Consider the following 16,929-nt stretch of genomic DNA (forward strand, 5'->3'; position numbering starts at 1 on the left):
CTATAAGACGCTGTCGCTTGCGCGGCAGCTGACCAGCGGCCCGTCGCGATGTTCAAGTGAGCGGCAGCCGGAAGAAGGTTCGGTTGGTGGTGGTGACCATTACCTCAGCCTTTAGGAATGTTCTGCGCTGCTTGTAGAGTGAATTGGGGGGCATTCCTCCTGGGTTAAGGTAGTGGGTTAGACACAGAGTCATATGAACCCGCTGGAGCTTTAGTTTCTCGCATGCCCCCGGGGCGTCCTGGTGTTTGAGAAATTCTGAGTTGGAGCTGGAGGTGCGCAAGTCAGTTTTTACTTCATAAGAATTTGACGGCTGGTTTTCTGCTTGGGAGGTCAGAAACCAAAATATCTTCCCTGTCTTCTCTTAGGAGAGAAGGCATCTCCTGAGGAGAATTAAACAAGCCAGAGGCAGCTGTCGGGAAGCCTCAAAATACTTGTTTATGAAGTCTGAACGCTCTGGGTGCAACACGTAGTTTCCCTTGAGACCTAACAACAGCAGTGACCCTTTAGGGAGCTCCTACTGGGGCAGTGCCCTCGAGCCAAAGACCGTCGAGAACACTCCTGTAGTTGGACAAAGTTGGGGCTATGGTTTTGCAAGAAGGGTGGTACGCTGTGGGGAAACAGCGAGACGTCTTGAGAAGAGGGTGTTGGAAAGAATTTACAAGATTTGGGCATCTGTTAGGTAATTTGGGGGAGGGTTTAAGGAATGTGAAACACAGTGAAAATAAATGCAGCCCATGATAGCGGGAAGCCAGCTGGCGCTATTGACTAGGATGTTGCTGAACACTAACAATTTCACAGAACACCAACATCAGACAAGGCCATTCTGTGACCACGGTGGGTAAAAACAAAAACAAAACCACTCCACAACGATGTCTGAAAATAAACAAACAAAAAAAAAACATTGTGCCAACCACAGAAAAAATGACCAGATATGCTATCTCTATCCTTTTTTTTTTTTTTTAACCAATGGCAGCGTTAGCTTCGCTTGGTTCTACTTTACTTTTGTTTGTTTTTCCTTTTGAGACGGAGTCTCACTCTGTCACCCAGGCTGGAATGCAGTGACACGATCTCGGTTTACTGCAACCTCTGCCTCCCGAGTTCAAGCGATTTTCCTGCCTCAGCCTCCAGAGTAGCTAGAATTATACGTGCCCACCACCACACCGGCTAATTTTTGTAGTTTTAGTAGAGACGGGGTTTTGCCATGTTGGAGTTCTGTGAAATTGTTAGTTAGTGTTCAGCAGGGCAGCACATGATCAGTTCTTTAGGTCTTGAACTCCTGACCTCAGGTGATCCGCCCACATTGACCTCCCAAAGTGCTGGGATTACGGGCCTCATCCACCACGTCCTACTTTCTTATTATATGAGAATTATTGGAGGCCGGGCACGGTGGCTCACGCCTGTAATCCCAGCACTTTGGGAGGCCGAGGCGGGTGGATCACGAGGTCAAGAGATCTAGAGCATCCTGGTCAACATGGTGAAACCCCGTCTCTACTAAAAATACAAAAAATTAGCTGGGCATGGTGGCGCGTGCCTGTAATCCCAGCTACTTAGGAGGTTGAGGCAGGAGAATTGCCTGAACCCAGGAGGCGGAGGTTGCGGTGAGTCGAGATCGCGCCATTGCACTCCAGCCTGGGTAACGAGCGAAACTCCGTCTCAAAAAAAAAAGAATTATTGGCCAGGCTGGATGGCTCACCTCTGTAATCCCAGCTACTCAGGGAGGCTGAGGCCTCAACACCAACTGTGTAAAATAATCCACAGACACCTAGTACTCTCTGCTGGGTACCAGTCGCTAATCTAAGCATGGCAGTTCCTTGCTTTCAAGGAGCTTATGTCTTAGTGAGATGGATGCTTTATTAGCCTTTTTTTCCAGGTGAGGAAACTGCTTTTGTGGCACTGAATAATTAGTCAGAAACCATGTATAGCCAGCAAAACAGAGAACCTGGGAATCCAAGTCCAGACAATCAGATGCCAGTGGCTGCCAGTTTACCGCCTTGAGAATCTGAATCCCTAAGGAGCCTGGACTGGTGCCACCAAACTTTAGTCATTTTCAGCTACTGATATTTGTGCATATCAGAGTTACTCAATGGCAGCATTATTGACATTGGCAGACAATTCTTTGTCAGGCTAGATTCTTTGTTGTGGGATGTTGTTCTGTGCATTGTAAAATGTTTAGCAGCATCCCAGCCTCTATACAATAGATGCCAGTTGCATCCTTCCCCTAGTTGTGACAACCAAAAATGTCTTCAGACACTACCAAATATCCCCTGGGAGGGACAGAACCACCTGTTTGAGAACCACTGGTGTACACCATTTTTTGGATCTTTGAGAGATAAACATTTGGTACATGACAGTCCCCAAATCATTTTAAGTAGGAGGCCTTGAAGAGAACAGAGGGAAACAGTGTGGCCTAAGTTTTGGAAAAGCTTGTTCAACTACGAAAATGACAGAGAAAGGAAAAATAAATGAAATGGAAAAAAACAAAAGGAGAAGACAAGTGATATAGGTGAAGAAAAGGAGCTTATGAAATGATTTGTGGGCCAGACACGGTGGCTGACCTCTGTAATCCCAGCACTTTTGGAGGCCAAGGTGGGAGGATTGCTTGAGCTCAGGAGTTAGAGACCAGCCTTGGCAACACAGACCCATCTCTACAAAAAAGGATTTTTTTAAATTAAGAAATAAGTTACTCAGATCACACCAAGGAAGTTAGTTCACGCTAACAAAGACAGACTAAGAAAGTCTTAAAGAAAAAAAAAAAGTTTTAATGAGACCTCATTGTACCTTCACTCCCTGTTTGGGAAATGCTGCTATGTTTAGCAAATACTCTTGACCACTTTTATGAAAAGATTTCTTTTCCCTTACAGCATGGTACCAGGTATAACCTTCCTGAACTGGCTATGTGCAAGAAGGCTTCCTTCAGAGATTTCAGGCATCCTCCAAGGTAGTAATTTATTTTCTAGGAAAAGCCAAGATTCCCTAGCAAAAGTCACAAAGCAATGATAGCTAAACTTTTCCTGGTTTTCTGAGAGATTGATTCTACTTATTCATAACACAAATAATTATTTATATTCTTATAACTTCTTTCCTCCAGGAATCTGCAATGCATATAGACATTTATGGATTTTCTTCTTATGCCTGTGAGAGAAATCACTGTAATTTTGTTTTATAAATACAGAAGCCAAGTTATGGAATCCACACACACACAAAAATAGAGATCTAGAACCAGACTACAGGAGTCTTCACTCTGGGCCATGCTTAATACCATCTTAGATCTCCAGCTGTCAAACAGTAAGCTAATGACAGTAGTCCTTTAATTGTGTGGTTAATTATATGTTTTCATTGGTTTTGAACTATTCCTCAGTCTCTTCATTTGACCCATAAAATAGCAGTCTTGTAGAGAATGTGACTTAAAGTTAAATAGTGACAGTATTTGAACTAGAACCTAGATCTCATGATTCTTAGTGCTCTTTTTATTTAGCAAGCAAGGTCACACATCCTCATGGGTAATACTTAACTTATGGAAAACATGATTCAGATAGAGATTATAATCTGCACAGAAACTGATATTTTCTATGTGTATTATATCTAGATTTTCTGTGGAAATAGTACTGCTCTTTACCCAGTTGCTTAAATCAAAACCCCGGAGTTAGCCTTGATTCCTTCCTTTCCCTCATCTTCTTCATTCAATTCACTATTGTCTTGTTAATTTAATGTCCGAAATAGATTGCAAATACAACTTCTCTTGCCACTGCCACTAGCCTGGTCCAGGTTATTTATTTTATTTTTTTTTTTTTGAGACGGAGTTTCGCTCTTGTTACCCAGTCTGGAGTGCAATGGCGCGATCTCAGCTCACTGCAACCTCCACCTCCTGGGTTCAGGCAATTCTCCTGCCTCAGCCTCCTGAGTAGCTGGGATTACAGGCATGCGCCACCATGCCCAGCTAATTTTTTGTATTTTTAGTACAGACAGGTTTTCACCATGTTGACCAGGACGCTCTCGATCTTTTGACCTCGTGATCCACCCGCCTCGGCCTCCCAAAGTGCTGGGATTACAGGCGTGAGCCACCGCGCCCGGCTAGTCCAGGTTATTGTCATCAGCTTTGGGATACTGCAACATTTTCTCTTATCCCTTCATAACACTTGCCACAGTTTAATTTTTCTGTTGTATACTTGTAATTTTCTTTTTTTATTTTTTATTTTGAGATAGAGCCTTGCTCTGTTGCCCAGGCTGGAGTGCAGTGGTGTGATCTCGCTTCACCGCAACCTCTACCTCCTGGGTTCAAGCAATTTTCCAGCCTCAGCCTCCTGAATGAGTGGGACTATGGGGATGCCCGGCTAATTCTTTTTTTTTATTTTTATTTTTAGTAGAGATGGGGTTTCATAATGTTAGCCAGGATGGTCCTGATCTCCTAACCTCATGATCCCGCCCACCTTGGCCTCCCAAAGTGCTGGCATTACAGGCCTGAGCCACCTTGCCCAGCTGACTTGAAATTTTCTTAATCTCACTTCACTACTATAATGTATGCAGATTTCTTTAACATAGGTGCAAAAATCTGTCTTGTTAACTCTGATATTCCCAGGACCTAGCAGAGTGCCTGGCTTATCATAGGCACTTAATAAATGTTGGTGGCCAGGCACGGTAGCTCACACCTGTAATCCCAGCACTTTGGGAGGCCGAGGTGGGCAGATCACCTGAGGTCAGGAGTTTGAGACCAACCTGGCCAACATGGTGAAACACTGTGACTACTAAAAATACAAAAATTAGCTGGGTGAGGTGGTGGGTGCCTGTAATCCCAGCTGCTTGGGAGAGATGAGGCAAGAGAATTGCTTGAGCCCAGGAGGCAGAGGTTGCAGTGAGCAGACTTTAAGCCACTACACTCCAGCCTGGGTGACAGAGTGAGACTCCATCTCAAAAAATATATATAAATTAATTAAGTAAATATTTGGCATATTTGTTGAATTAATGGTTGAAAACCCATTAGTCCCCAAAATTACATTATGATTGCTTACAATGAAATAGGTAAGGTTGGAGCCTTTATTTGATCATATATAGTAAAAATGACTGAAGCTAACATAATTAAACTCAATTGTATTATAATCTGTCTGAAAGAATGTGTTAGAATTGAAATGGTTTACCTATAACCCAGAAAGAGAAAAATAAGCCAGGATGGCTTATTCCATTCAGCAGTGTTCAGGATAGAGAAATTACGAATCCAAAGAACGTGGTTAAAAGCTAGTCATTAGAGAGGTATACTTGTTCTAGAGTGAAGATAATCTCAGGCTTGTGGCCTGAATGAAATGGGTCTTAATACCATCTCTTTTTTCTGATCATTCGCCAAATAACATTTTGATTACTGACTTAAAATCCTTGGTTCCTTTGTGCTGGGAGGGAAATGCTCTGGACAGCAAACAAATATTTTGCTCACTGGAAACATACATTCTATATTATATTCCACAGAGACTATAGCTGTGAGGACAGGAAATTGTTAATCACAGCTGTGTCCCTAGTTCCTCAGAATAATGCTTGCACAAAGTGGATTCTTTGTAAGTATTTGATGAATGAATGAATGTATATTAGTTAATTACAATTATTCTTTATACCACAAATCTGTTAAGAATTTGGTATTGTGAATCAATCCTCAAGTATCTGTTCCATGATACATGCTTAAGGAAAATCAGATTTCCAGTTTTAGAAGTCAAATACGCGAGGTCCTGATCTCTGGTGCTCTACTCCAAGGGTCTTTGAATGGCTGGGTATGGTGGCTCAGGCCTATAATCCCAGCACTTTGAGAGACTGAGGCAGGAGGATCACTTGAACTCAGGAGTCTGAGAGCAGCCTGGGCAGTATAATGAGACCCTGTCTCTGTGACAAATAAAAAGCTCTGGGTATTTTTCACAGCAAGTCATCTTCATGATCCTTAAGATCTTATTTGGTTAGTCCCTGACCTCCTTCTCCCATACCTTTTTCTTGGTTCTCTATAACTCCAGTTCATCTTCCATCTAGCCCATCGAATTTCTTGGGGTTGTTGAGGGGGAGCAACTAATCAAGCTGCTCCCCTGCCTAAAAATCAGTTAATTCTCTATTACCTTCAGAAAAATAGATTTCCACAGTCTATCTTCCAGCTCTCCTCACCATGCTACTGTCTACCCTTCCTACCACTCTCCATCATGTATGCTAAGTTCTAGTCATACTAAATCATTTAGTATTTCATAAACATGCTCTGCGCTCTCATTTTTTCCATGCTTCTCACTCTAGAATGTCTCCCTCCTGCTCCCACCTGATGAACTCCTGTCATCCTTTAAGATCCAGATCTAGACTTTACTTTTTAAAAGAAGGCTTTGATTTCTCTACTAGAGAAAATATTATTTCTTTCTCTCTACTTATCTTCTATTACAGCCCTTATTATATATATATGTATATATATTTTTGAGGCAAATTCTCATGCTGTTGCCCTGGCTGGAGTGCAATGGCATGATCTCAGTTCACCACAACCTCTGCCTCCTGGGTTCAAGCGATTCTCCTGCCTCAGCCCCCCAACCCACCCCAAGTACCTGAGATTACAGGTGCCGACCACCACACCCAGCTAATTTTTGTATTTTAAGTAGAGACAGGGTTTTGCCATGTTCGTCAGGCTGATGTCGAACTCCTGACCTCAGTTGATCTGCCCACCTCGGCCTCCTAAAGTGCTGGGTTTACAGGTGTGAGCCACCGCGCCCGGCCCAGCCCTTATTATATTATGTTGTAACTGTCTTTGAGATTGTGGAGTGCAGGATCTGTGCCTTACTCATATTTCTTTGCTTCCCCAAAACCTAGCACCTTTGTGAATGCAGGCACCCATACAGGGTGATAGGTATAAGCGTTAATTACTAACTTGCACCAGTCTTCGTTTCTTGAATGTAGCCTCCTTCCCAAGAGAGGATGGGAAACCTCCCAGCTGTACTCCATTTGGAATAATTGGGTGTGAACATAGGAAATAAATGTTTTACATACTGCTTTTATGATCTCTATAAAAGGAGGTTATCAGTTTTTGGTTTTGCTTTTTTGAGACAGGGTCTCACTTTGTCACTTAGGCTGGAGTACAGTGGCACGATCATGGCTCACTGCAGCCTCAAACTCCTGGGCTCAGGCAATCTTCCTGCCTCAGCCTCTCAAGTAGCTAGAACTACAGGCATGCACCTCCACACATAGCTAATTTTAAAAAAATTGGTAGAGATGGGATATCATTATTTTGCCCCAGCTGGTCTCAAAGTCCTGGCCTGAAGTGATTCTCCCACCTCGGCCTCCCAACGTGCTTGGATTGCAGGTGTGAGCCATAAAAGGACCTGAGAGTCTTGAAAGATTAGCAGGCCCTCGATAAGGAGTAATTCAGTATACCTTATATATACTCAGAACCTTGGTCACTATTCATTGCCCATCTTTCTCCCTTGCTCTTAAGAGACTTATAACCCCCAATACCCAGCACAGTGCCTAGCACCTATTAGGAGCTCAGTAAACATTTGTTGAGGCTAGGTGCAGTGTCTCATGCCTGTAATCCCAACACTTTGGGAGGCCATAGTGGGAGGATTGCTTGAGGCCAGGAGTTTGAGACCAGCCTGGGCGGCATAGTAAGACCCTGTCTCTACAAAAAATAATTTTTAAAAAAATTAGCCAGGCATGGTGGCATGTGCCTCTGGTACCAGCTACTTGAGAGGCTGAGGCAAGAGGATCCCTTGAGCTCAGGAGTTCAAGGCTACAGTCAGTTATGATCACACTACTGCACGCCACCCTGGGTGACAGAGCAAGACCCTGTCTCTTAAAAAAATCAATTATAAAAAAAGAACATGAGTGTTTTTTGATGATGTTATCCAAGGTTACTTAGTATCTTGGCATCTGTACAGAAAACTTCAAAACTCTTAAGAAAACTACAGTGAGCTACTACTTTACACCCATTAGAATTGCTGTTACTTAAAAAAAAAAACTCTCCAGAAAATGACACATATTGTCAAGATGTGGAAAAACTTGAACCCTTGTGTACTGTTGGCAGGACTATAAAATGATGCAGCCCCCATGGAAAAGAGTATAATGATTCCTAAAAAATTTTAAACAGAATTTTAAACAGAATTACCATCCCCCATCACCTATATCTGGCATTTCTCCCCATGTTATTCCTCCCCAACCTCCGTACCCACCACTGTCCCTATATATATATATGAACACACACACACACACACACACACACACACACACACACCCCACTAGGTATATATATATAAATATAACTAGGTATATATAGATATAGATACAGATATAGATATAACTAGGTGTATATATATATATAGTAATTGTATTGTTAAATCATATGGTAATTCTGTTTAAGATTTTTTAGGCATTTTTTAGGTATATATATATATATATATATTTATATACCTAGTAATTGTATTAGATCATATGGTAATTGATCTCCATCCCCCGTCACCTATATCTGGCATTTCTCCCCATGTTATCCCTCCTCAACCTCCCTACCCCTCAATGTCCCTTCCTTATTCCCCTGCAACAGACCCCAGTGTGTGATGCTCCCCTCCCTGTATTCATGTGTTCTCATTGTTCAACACCCGCCTGTGAGTGAGAACATGCGGTGTTTGTTTTTCTGTTCTTGTGTCAATTTGCTGAGAATGATGGTTTCCAGATTCATCTATGTCCCTACAAAGGACATGAACTCATTGTTTTTTATGGCTGCATACTATTTCATGGTGTATATGTGCCATTTTCCTTGTCCAGTCTATCATCAATGGGCATTTGGGTTGGTTCCGTGTCTTTGCTATTGTAAACAATGCTGCAATGAACATACATGTGCAAGTGTCTTTATAATAGAACGATTTATAAATATATACCCAGTAATGGGATTGCTGGGTCAAATGGAATATTTCTAGGTCCTTGAGGAATTGCCACATTGTCTTCCACAGTGATTGAACTAATTTACACTCCCACCAACCGTGTAAAAATGTTCCTATTTCTCCACATCCTCTCTAGCATCTGTTGTTTCCAGATTTTTTTGATGATCGCCATTGTAACTGGCATGAGATGGTATCTCAGTGTGGTTTTGATTTGCATTTCTCTAATGACCAGTGATGATTAGCATTTTTTTATGTTTGTTGGCCTCATATATGTCTTCTTTTGAAAGGTGTCTATTCTTGTCCTTTGCCCACTTTTGAATGGGTTTGTTTTTTTCTTGTAAATCTGTTTTAGTTCTTTGTAGATTCTGGCTATTAGCCCTTTGTCAGATGGGTAGATTGCAAAAATTTTTTCCCATTCTGTTGGTTGCCGGTTCACTCTAATGATTGTTTCTTTTGCTGTACAGAAGCTCTGGAGTTAATTAGATCCCATTTGTCTATTTTGGCTTTCGTTGCCAATGCTTTTGGTGTTTTAGTCATGAAGTCCTTGCCAATGCCTATGTCCTGAATGGTTTTGCCCAGGTTTTCTTCTAGGGTTTTTATGGTGTTAGGTCTTATGTTTAAGTCTTTAATCCATCTGGAATTAATTTTAGTGTAAGGTGTCAGAAAGGGGTCCAGTTTCTGCTTTCTGCACATGGCTAGCCAGTTTTCCCAACACAATTTATTAAACAGGGAATCCTTTCCCCATTGCTTATCTTTGTCAGGTTTGTCAAAGATCAGATGCTTGTAAATGTGTGGCGTTGCCTCCGAGGCCTCTGTTCTGTTCCATTGGTCTGTATGTCTGTTTTGGTACCGGTGCCATGCTGTTTTGATTACTGTAGCCTTGTAGTATAGTTTGAAGTCAGGTTATGTGATGCCTCCAGCTTTGTTCTTTTTGCTTAGAATTGTCTTGGCTATGTGGGCTCTCTTTTGGTTCCATATGAAGTTTAAGGTGGTTTTTTTCCAGTTCTGTGAATAGGATCACATAGGTCGCTTGATGGGGATAGCGTTGAATCTATAAATTACTTTGGGCAGTATGGCCATTTTCACAATATTGATTCTTCCTAACAATGAGCATGGAATGTTTTTCCATCTGTTTGTGTCCTCTTTTATTTCCTTGAGCAGTGGTTTGTAGTTCTCCTTGAAGAGGTCCTTTACATCCTTTGTTAGTTGTATTCCTAGGTATTTTATTCTCTTTGTAGCAATTGTGAATGGCAGTTCTTTCTTGATTTGGCTCTCTTTAAGTCTGTTATTGGTGTATAGGAATGCTTGTGTTTTCTGCACATTGATTTTGTATCCTGAGACTTTGCTGAAGTTGCTTATCAGTTTAAGGAGATTTTGGGCTGAGACGATGGGGTCTTCTAAATATACAATCATGTTGTTTGCAAATAGAGACAATTCGACTTCCTCTTTTCCTAACTAAATACCCTTTATTTCTTTTTCTTGCCTGATTGCTCTGGCTAGAACTTCCAATACTATATTGAATAGGAGTGGTGAGAAAGGGCATCCTTGTCTAATGCCACATTTCAAAGGGAATGCTTCTAGTTTTTGTCCATTCAGTATGATATTGGCTATGGGTTTGTCGTAAATAGCTTTAATTATTTTGAGATATGTTCAATTGATACCTAGTTTATTGAGCGTTTTTAGCATAAAGGGCTGTTGAATTTTGTCAAAGGCCTTCTCGGCATCTATTGAGATAATCATGTGGTTTTTGTGTTTGGTTCTGTTTATGTGGTGGATTACGTTTATAGACTTGCATATGTTGAACCAGCCTTGCATCCCCAGGATGAAGCCTACTTGATCATGATGGATAAACTTTTTGATGTGCTGTTGCAATAGGTTTGCCAGTATTTTATTGAAGATTTTTACATCTATGTTCATCATGGATATTGGCCTAAAGTTTTCTTTTTTTGTTGAGTCTCTGCCGGGTTTTGGTATCAGGATGATGTTGGTCTCATAAAATGATTTGGGAAGGATTCCCTCTTTTTGGATTGTTTGGAATTGTTTCAGAAGGAATGGTACAAGCTCCTGTTTGTATGTCTGGTAGAATTCGGCTGTGATCCCATCTGGACCAGAACTGTTTTTGGTGGGCAGGCTATTAATTGCTGCCTCAACTTCAGACCTTGTTATTGGTCTAATCAGGATTTCAGCTTCTTCTTGTTATTGGTCTAATCAGGGTTACAACTCCAGAAGGAGTGGTACCAGCTCTTCTTTGTATGTCTGGTAGCATTCGGCTATGAACCCATCTGGACCTGGGCTTTTTTTGGTTGGTAGGCTGTTAACTGCTGCCTCAACTTCAGCCCTTGTTATTGGTCTATTCAGGGTTTCGACTTCTTCCTGGTTTAGGCTTGGGAGGGTGCAAGTGTCCAGGAATTTATCCATTTCTTCCAGGTTTGCTGGTTTATGTGCATAGAGTTGTTTGTAATAATCTCTGATGGTGGTTTGTATTTCTGTGGAATCTGTGGTGATATCCCCTTTATTGTTTTTTATTGCATCTATTTGATTCTTCTCTCCTTTCTTTTTTATTAATCTGTCTAGTGGTCTATTTTATTGATCTTTTCAAATAACCAGCTCCTGGGTTTATTGATTTTTTTGAAGGGTTTTTTGTGTCTTTATTTCCTTCAGTTCTGCTCTGATCTTAGTTATTTCTTGTCTTATGCTAGCTTTTGATTGGTTTTGATCTTGCTCCTCTAGCTCTTTCGATTTTGATGATAGGGTGTCAATTTTAGATCTTTCCTTGCTTCTCATGTGGGCATTTATTGCTACAAATTTTCCTCTAGACACTGTTTTAAATGTGTCCCAGAGATTCTGGTACGTTGTGTCTTCGTTCTCATTGGTTTCAAAGAACATCTTTATTTCTGTCTTCATTTCATTGTTTATCCAGTCAACATTCAAGAGCCAGTTGTTCAGTTTCCATGAAGTTGTGCAGTTCTGAGTTAGTTTCTTTTTTTTTATTATTATTTATATAATTTTTTTTTCCTTTTTGTGGAGAACAGGGTCTCGCTATATTGCCCAGGCAGGTCTCAAACTCCTGGGCTCAAGCTATCCTCCCGCCTCTGCCTCCCTAAGAGCTGGGATTACAGACGTGAGCCACAGCGCCCGGCCTGAGTTAGTTTCTTAATTCTGAGGTCTAATTTGATTGCACTGTGGTCTGAGAGACTGTTTGTTATGATATCCATTCTTTTGCATTTGCTGAGGAGTGATTTACTTCCAATTATGTGGTCAGTTTTAGAGTAGGTGTGATGTGGTGCTGAGAAGAATGTATATTCTGTGGATTTGGGATGGAGAGTTCTGTATATGTCTATTAGGTTTGCTTGGTCCAGATCTCAGTTCAAGTCCTGGATATCCTTGTTAATTTTCTGTCTTGTTGATCTAATATTGACAGTGGAGTGTTAAAGTCTCCCACTATTATTGTGTGGGAGTCTAAGTCTCTTTGTAGATTGTTAAGAACTTGCTTTATGTATCTGGGTGCTCCTGTATTGAGTTTGTATATATTTAGGATCATTAGCTCTTCTTGTTGCATTGATCCTTTTACCATTATGTAATGCCCTTCTTTGTCTCTTTTGATCTTTGTTGGTTTAAAATCTATTTTATCAGAGACTAGGATTGCAACTCCTGCTTTTTTTTGCTCTCCATTTGCTTGGTAAGTCTTCCTCCATCCCTTTATTTTGAGCCTATGTGTGTCCTTGCATATGAGATAGGTTTTTTGATTTTTTTATCCAATTTGCCAGTCTGTGTCTTTTGATTGGCTCATTTAGCCCATTTACATTTAAGGTTAATATTGTTTTTTGTGAATCTGATCCTGCCATTTTGATGCTAGCTGGTTGTTTTGCCCATTAGTTGACACAGTTTCTTCATTGTGTCGATGCTCTTTACCATTTGATATATTTTTGGAGTGGCTGGTACTGGTTGTTCCTTTCTATGTGTAGTGCTTCTTTCAGGAGCTCTTGTAAGGCAGGCCTGGTGGTGATGAAATCTCTCAGCAATTGCTTGTTCGTAAAAGATTTTGTTTCTCCTTTGCTTATGAAGTTTGGTTTGGCTGCATATGAAATTCTAGATTGAAAGTTCTTTTCTTTAAGGATGTTAAATATTGGTCCCCACTCTCTTCTGGCTTGTAGGGTTTCTGCTGAGAGATCCACTGTGAGTCTGATGGGCTTCCCTTTGTGGGTAACTGACCTTTCTCTCTGGCTGTCCTTAGCATTTTTTCCTTCATTTCAACCCTGATGAATCTGACAATTATGTGCCTTGGGGTTGCTCTTCTTGAGGAATATCTTTGTGGTGTTCTCTGCATTTCCTGGACTTGAATATTGGCCTGCCTTTCTAGGTTGGGGAAGTTCTCCTGGATAATATGCTAAAGAGAGTTTTCCAGCTTGGATTCATTCTCTCCATCACCTTCCGGTACATCTATCAAATGTAGATTAGGTCTTTTCACATAATCCCATATTTCTTGGAGGCTTTGTTCATTTCTTTTCACTCTTTTTTTCTCTAATCTTGCATTCTCGTTTTATTTCATTGAGTTGATCTTCAATCTCTGATGTCTTTTATTCTGCTTGTTCAGTTCAGCTATTGAAACTTGTGTATGCTTCGTGAAGTTCTCGTGTTGTGTTTTTCAGCTCCATTAAGTCATTTGTATTCTTCTCTAAGCTGTTTATTCTTATTAGCATTTCGCCAAATCTTTTTTAAAAGTTCTTAGTTTCTTTGCATTGGGTTAGAACATGTTCTTTCAGCTCAGAGAAGTTTGTTATTACCCATCTTCTGAAGCCTGTTTCTGTCAATCTATCAGACTCATTCTCAATGCAGCTTTTTTCCTTTGCTGGTGATGAGTTGTGATCCCTTGGAGGAGGAGAGGTGTTCTGGTTTTGGGTGTTTTCATCCTTTTTGCACTGGTTTCTTCCCATCTTTGTGGATTTACCTACCTATGGATTTAGTTTTCCTTCTAAAAACTAAAAAACAGAAAGAAAGAAAGAAAGCAGGCCCCTCTGCTATAGGACTGCTGGAGGTCCACTCCAGACCCTGCTTGCCTGGGGATCATATGCAGTGGCTGCAGACCAGTAAGGGTTGCTGCCAGTTTCTTCTTCTGTTATCTTCATCCTGCCAGATGTCATCTTCTGTTATCTTCATCCCGCCAGAAGGATACCCGCCAGATGTCAGCCTGAGCTCTCCTTTATGAGGTAACTCTTTGGATATATGGGGTTCAGGGAGCTGCTTGAAGAGACAGTCTATCCCTTATAGGAGCTCAAGTGCTGAGCTGTGAGCTCCATTGTTCTGTTCAGAGCTGCTGGGCAGGTATGTTTAAGTCTGCTGCAGCAGAACTCATAACCACCTTTTTTCCCAGGTGCTCTGTCCTGGGAAGGTGGGGCTTTATTTATAAGCTCCTGATGTGCTGCTGCCTTTTTTTAAAGCTGCCCTGCCCAGCAAGGAGGTAACCTAGTTACAGTCTGCCAGCCAAGGCGTTGCTGACCTGCCGTGGGCCCTGCCCAGCTGCTGTGTGAACTTCCTTGAGATTTTGTTTATAGAGGTATAGTTAGAACTGCCTTGAAAATGGTGGACTGCATCGGTAATGGTGGACTGCATTGGTAATGGTGGACTGCCTCGGAAGGGCGGACGCCCTTCCCCCAACAGAGCTGGACTGTCCCGGGTCCAGCTGTGCTTGCTGCAGATCCCTCAATCCAGAGCGTTTCAGATAGCTGGTCTTTGTGTGGTGTGACCCGCCAAGCCAGATCACCTGGCTCCCTGTTTCAGCCCCCTTTTTTTTCAGTTGAATGGGTGGCTCTGTCTCCCAGGCGTTCCAGGTGCCAGTTGAAACAGCTGCCCAGATTTGTGTGAGTTTTTGTGCAGAGACCTGCTGCATCGGCTGAAACAGCTGTGCTGGAAACTTGTGGTGCTTTTCAGCCCAGGAATCTCCTGGTCTGTGGGCAGTAATAACTCATTTGGAAATGCAGTGTTCAGTCACCCTCTGTGTTATTCTCGCTAGGAAATGCACTCCAGAACTGTTCTCAATCAAGTAATCGGGACTAATTTTTTACCTTAATTTTTTAGCTTGAAGGTTCTAAAAATGTGGTTAGTGTAAATATGATCCTCAAGCCCATGTGAGGGTAGGCCTATGGTTATAAATTCTTGAGGAAAAAAAATTTTTTTTTTTTTTTTGAGAAGGAGTCTCGCTCTGTCGCCCAGGCTGGAGTACATTGGTGCAGTCTCACCTCACTGCAACCTCTGCCTCCTGGGTTCAAGCAATTCTACTGCCTCAGTCTCCAGAGTAGCTGGAACTACAGGTGCGTGCCACCACACCCGGCTTATTTTTTTGAATTTTTAGTAGAGACAGGCTTCACCATGTTAGTCAGGATGGTCCCGATCTCCTGACCTCTCAAGTCCTCGCAGTCCCTTGGGAGAAAATATGTAATAAAGATGTGAGGGTATCTCCAGTCATCACAGATTTACTGGGAGTCTGAAAAGTAAAAACAGGGTAGTGTAACGTTCCTCATTAAGATTCTGCTTAATACTTAAGGATTTTGTTAACATTTGGTTTTGCTTAATTTTACTCACATCTCTTTTCTTAGAAGTGGTAATTATGGGAGTTCTAATGGCTTCTTGAACATCAAATAGCTCTTAAAAGTAAAACCATGATGGATTGAGTGTGAATTAATCAAATAGGGATTCAATTGCCCTTGAAATACATATAGGTTTAATACATATGAAATATATACTTCCCTTGAAATACATATGAGTTTATGAAAAGCAGGAAAGTTCTTCATAATTAAAAAAATGTTGTGGGATAATGTTCAAGATGCTTGAGGAATGGAGTGTTGCTGGATTGTACTGTCAGAACAAATAGTCCCAACCAGGAGATGGAAACATGTAGTACTGTTTCAGGCACACAGTATGCACTTAAGGAATTTTGGCACAATCTCAATTTTTCAAATGTTTCAAACAACCCTAAGCTTATTTCTGTAAAAGAAACTTTTTTCCTACCTGCCTACAATCGAATGTTCAGGGTATGCTGCAGAGAAAATGAGGGGTTAGTACATTCTACCTGAAGGAATCTAAAAAGGAAGCCTAGATGGTGCAAGAGCTGAGTCCTAAAAGAAGAGCTGTTTGCCTGGTGGACTGTGATGGGCAGAGAGCAGCATGTGTAAAGACTCAGAGGTAGGAAAACAGCTTGGAATTTTTAGGAAACTGCAATTAATTTGCTATGCCAAAGTACAGTATAGGAGAGCGGCACAGTGAGAGATGGGGCAGCAGGACCAGTTAGAGGTCCAACTAAAGAGGGATTGGGCTTTATCCTGAAAGATCAGTATTATGATTATTATCGCAACATCTCAGCACTCACTTTATTATTTATTTATTTATTTATTTAGAGACAGGGTCTGGCTCTGTCACTCAGGCTGGAATGCAGTGGCACAGTCTCAGCTTACTACAACCTCTGCCTCCTGGGCTAAAGCCATCCTTCCAACTCAACCTCCTAAGTAGCTGGGATTGCAGGTGTGCACCACCACACCCGGTTAATTTTAGTACTTTTAATAGAGACAGGGTTTCACCATGTTGCCCAGGCTGGTCTCAAACTCCTGGCCTCAAGTGATCCTCCTGCCTCAGCCTCCCCAAAGTGTTGTGATTACAGGTGTGAGCCACAGTACCTGGCCTCAGCACTCACTTATGTAGATATGTTTTAAAATTACCTTTATCAAGGATAATTTATATACAATAAATTGTACCAATTTCAACTGTGTCTTGGTGACTTTTGACAAATTTATACAGCTACGTATAATTTTTTTTTCCTTTTTTCTTTAACACCTAATAATTGTACATGTTTATGGGATCAGTCTTTAGAATTTTTTCTTTTTTTAATTTTAATTTAATTTTATTTTTTGTAGAAAGTGATTTATTTAGAGAGAAAGAGAGAAACAGGAGGAGAGAGAAATAAACAGCCAGCTCTCACACTGAGTAAGAGAATCCAGAAAAATGGAATCCAGGAGAGGAAAGCAGCTTCCACACTGAGTGGAAGGGAATAGAGAGATGGAGTTTAGGA

The 16,929-nt window shown here is 41.4% G+C and overlaps 1 protein-coding gene across 5 annotated transcripts in view; it reads left to right on the plus strand.

Annotated features, from left to right (window-relative positions):
• Positions 1–90: 90 nt before the first annotated feature.
• Positions 91–16,929, plus strand: part of ASIP (agouti signaling protein) — a 149,633-nt gene continuing 132,794 nt past the window's right edge. For 3 of the 5 annotated variants that reach the window (XM_012455164.2, XM_064382174.1, XM_064382172.1), the window contains exons 1-3: positions 91–272; positions 2,862–2,938; positions 3,173–3,285. The gene's annotated coding sequence lies outside the window, so the exon portion shown is untranslated. Of the gene's footprint in view, positions 273–2,861; positions 2,939–3,088; positions 3,286–16,929 lie in introns of all 5 variants that reach the window. The other 2 variants (XM_064382173.1, XM_012455163.2) reach the window with 2 other exon arrangements.

This window comes from Aotus nancymaae, unplaced genomic scaffold, assembly GCF_030222135.1.
Source record: "Aotus nancymaae isolate 86718 unplaced genomic scaffold, 86718_ANA_hifiasm-v0.15.2.pri h1tg000029l, whole genome shotgun sequence".
In the NCBI taxonomy this organism is placed as follows: domain Eukaryota; kingdom Metazoa; phylum Chordata; class Mammalia; order Primates; family Aotidae; genus Aotus; species Aotus nancymaae.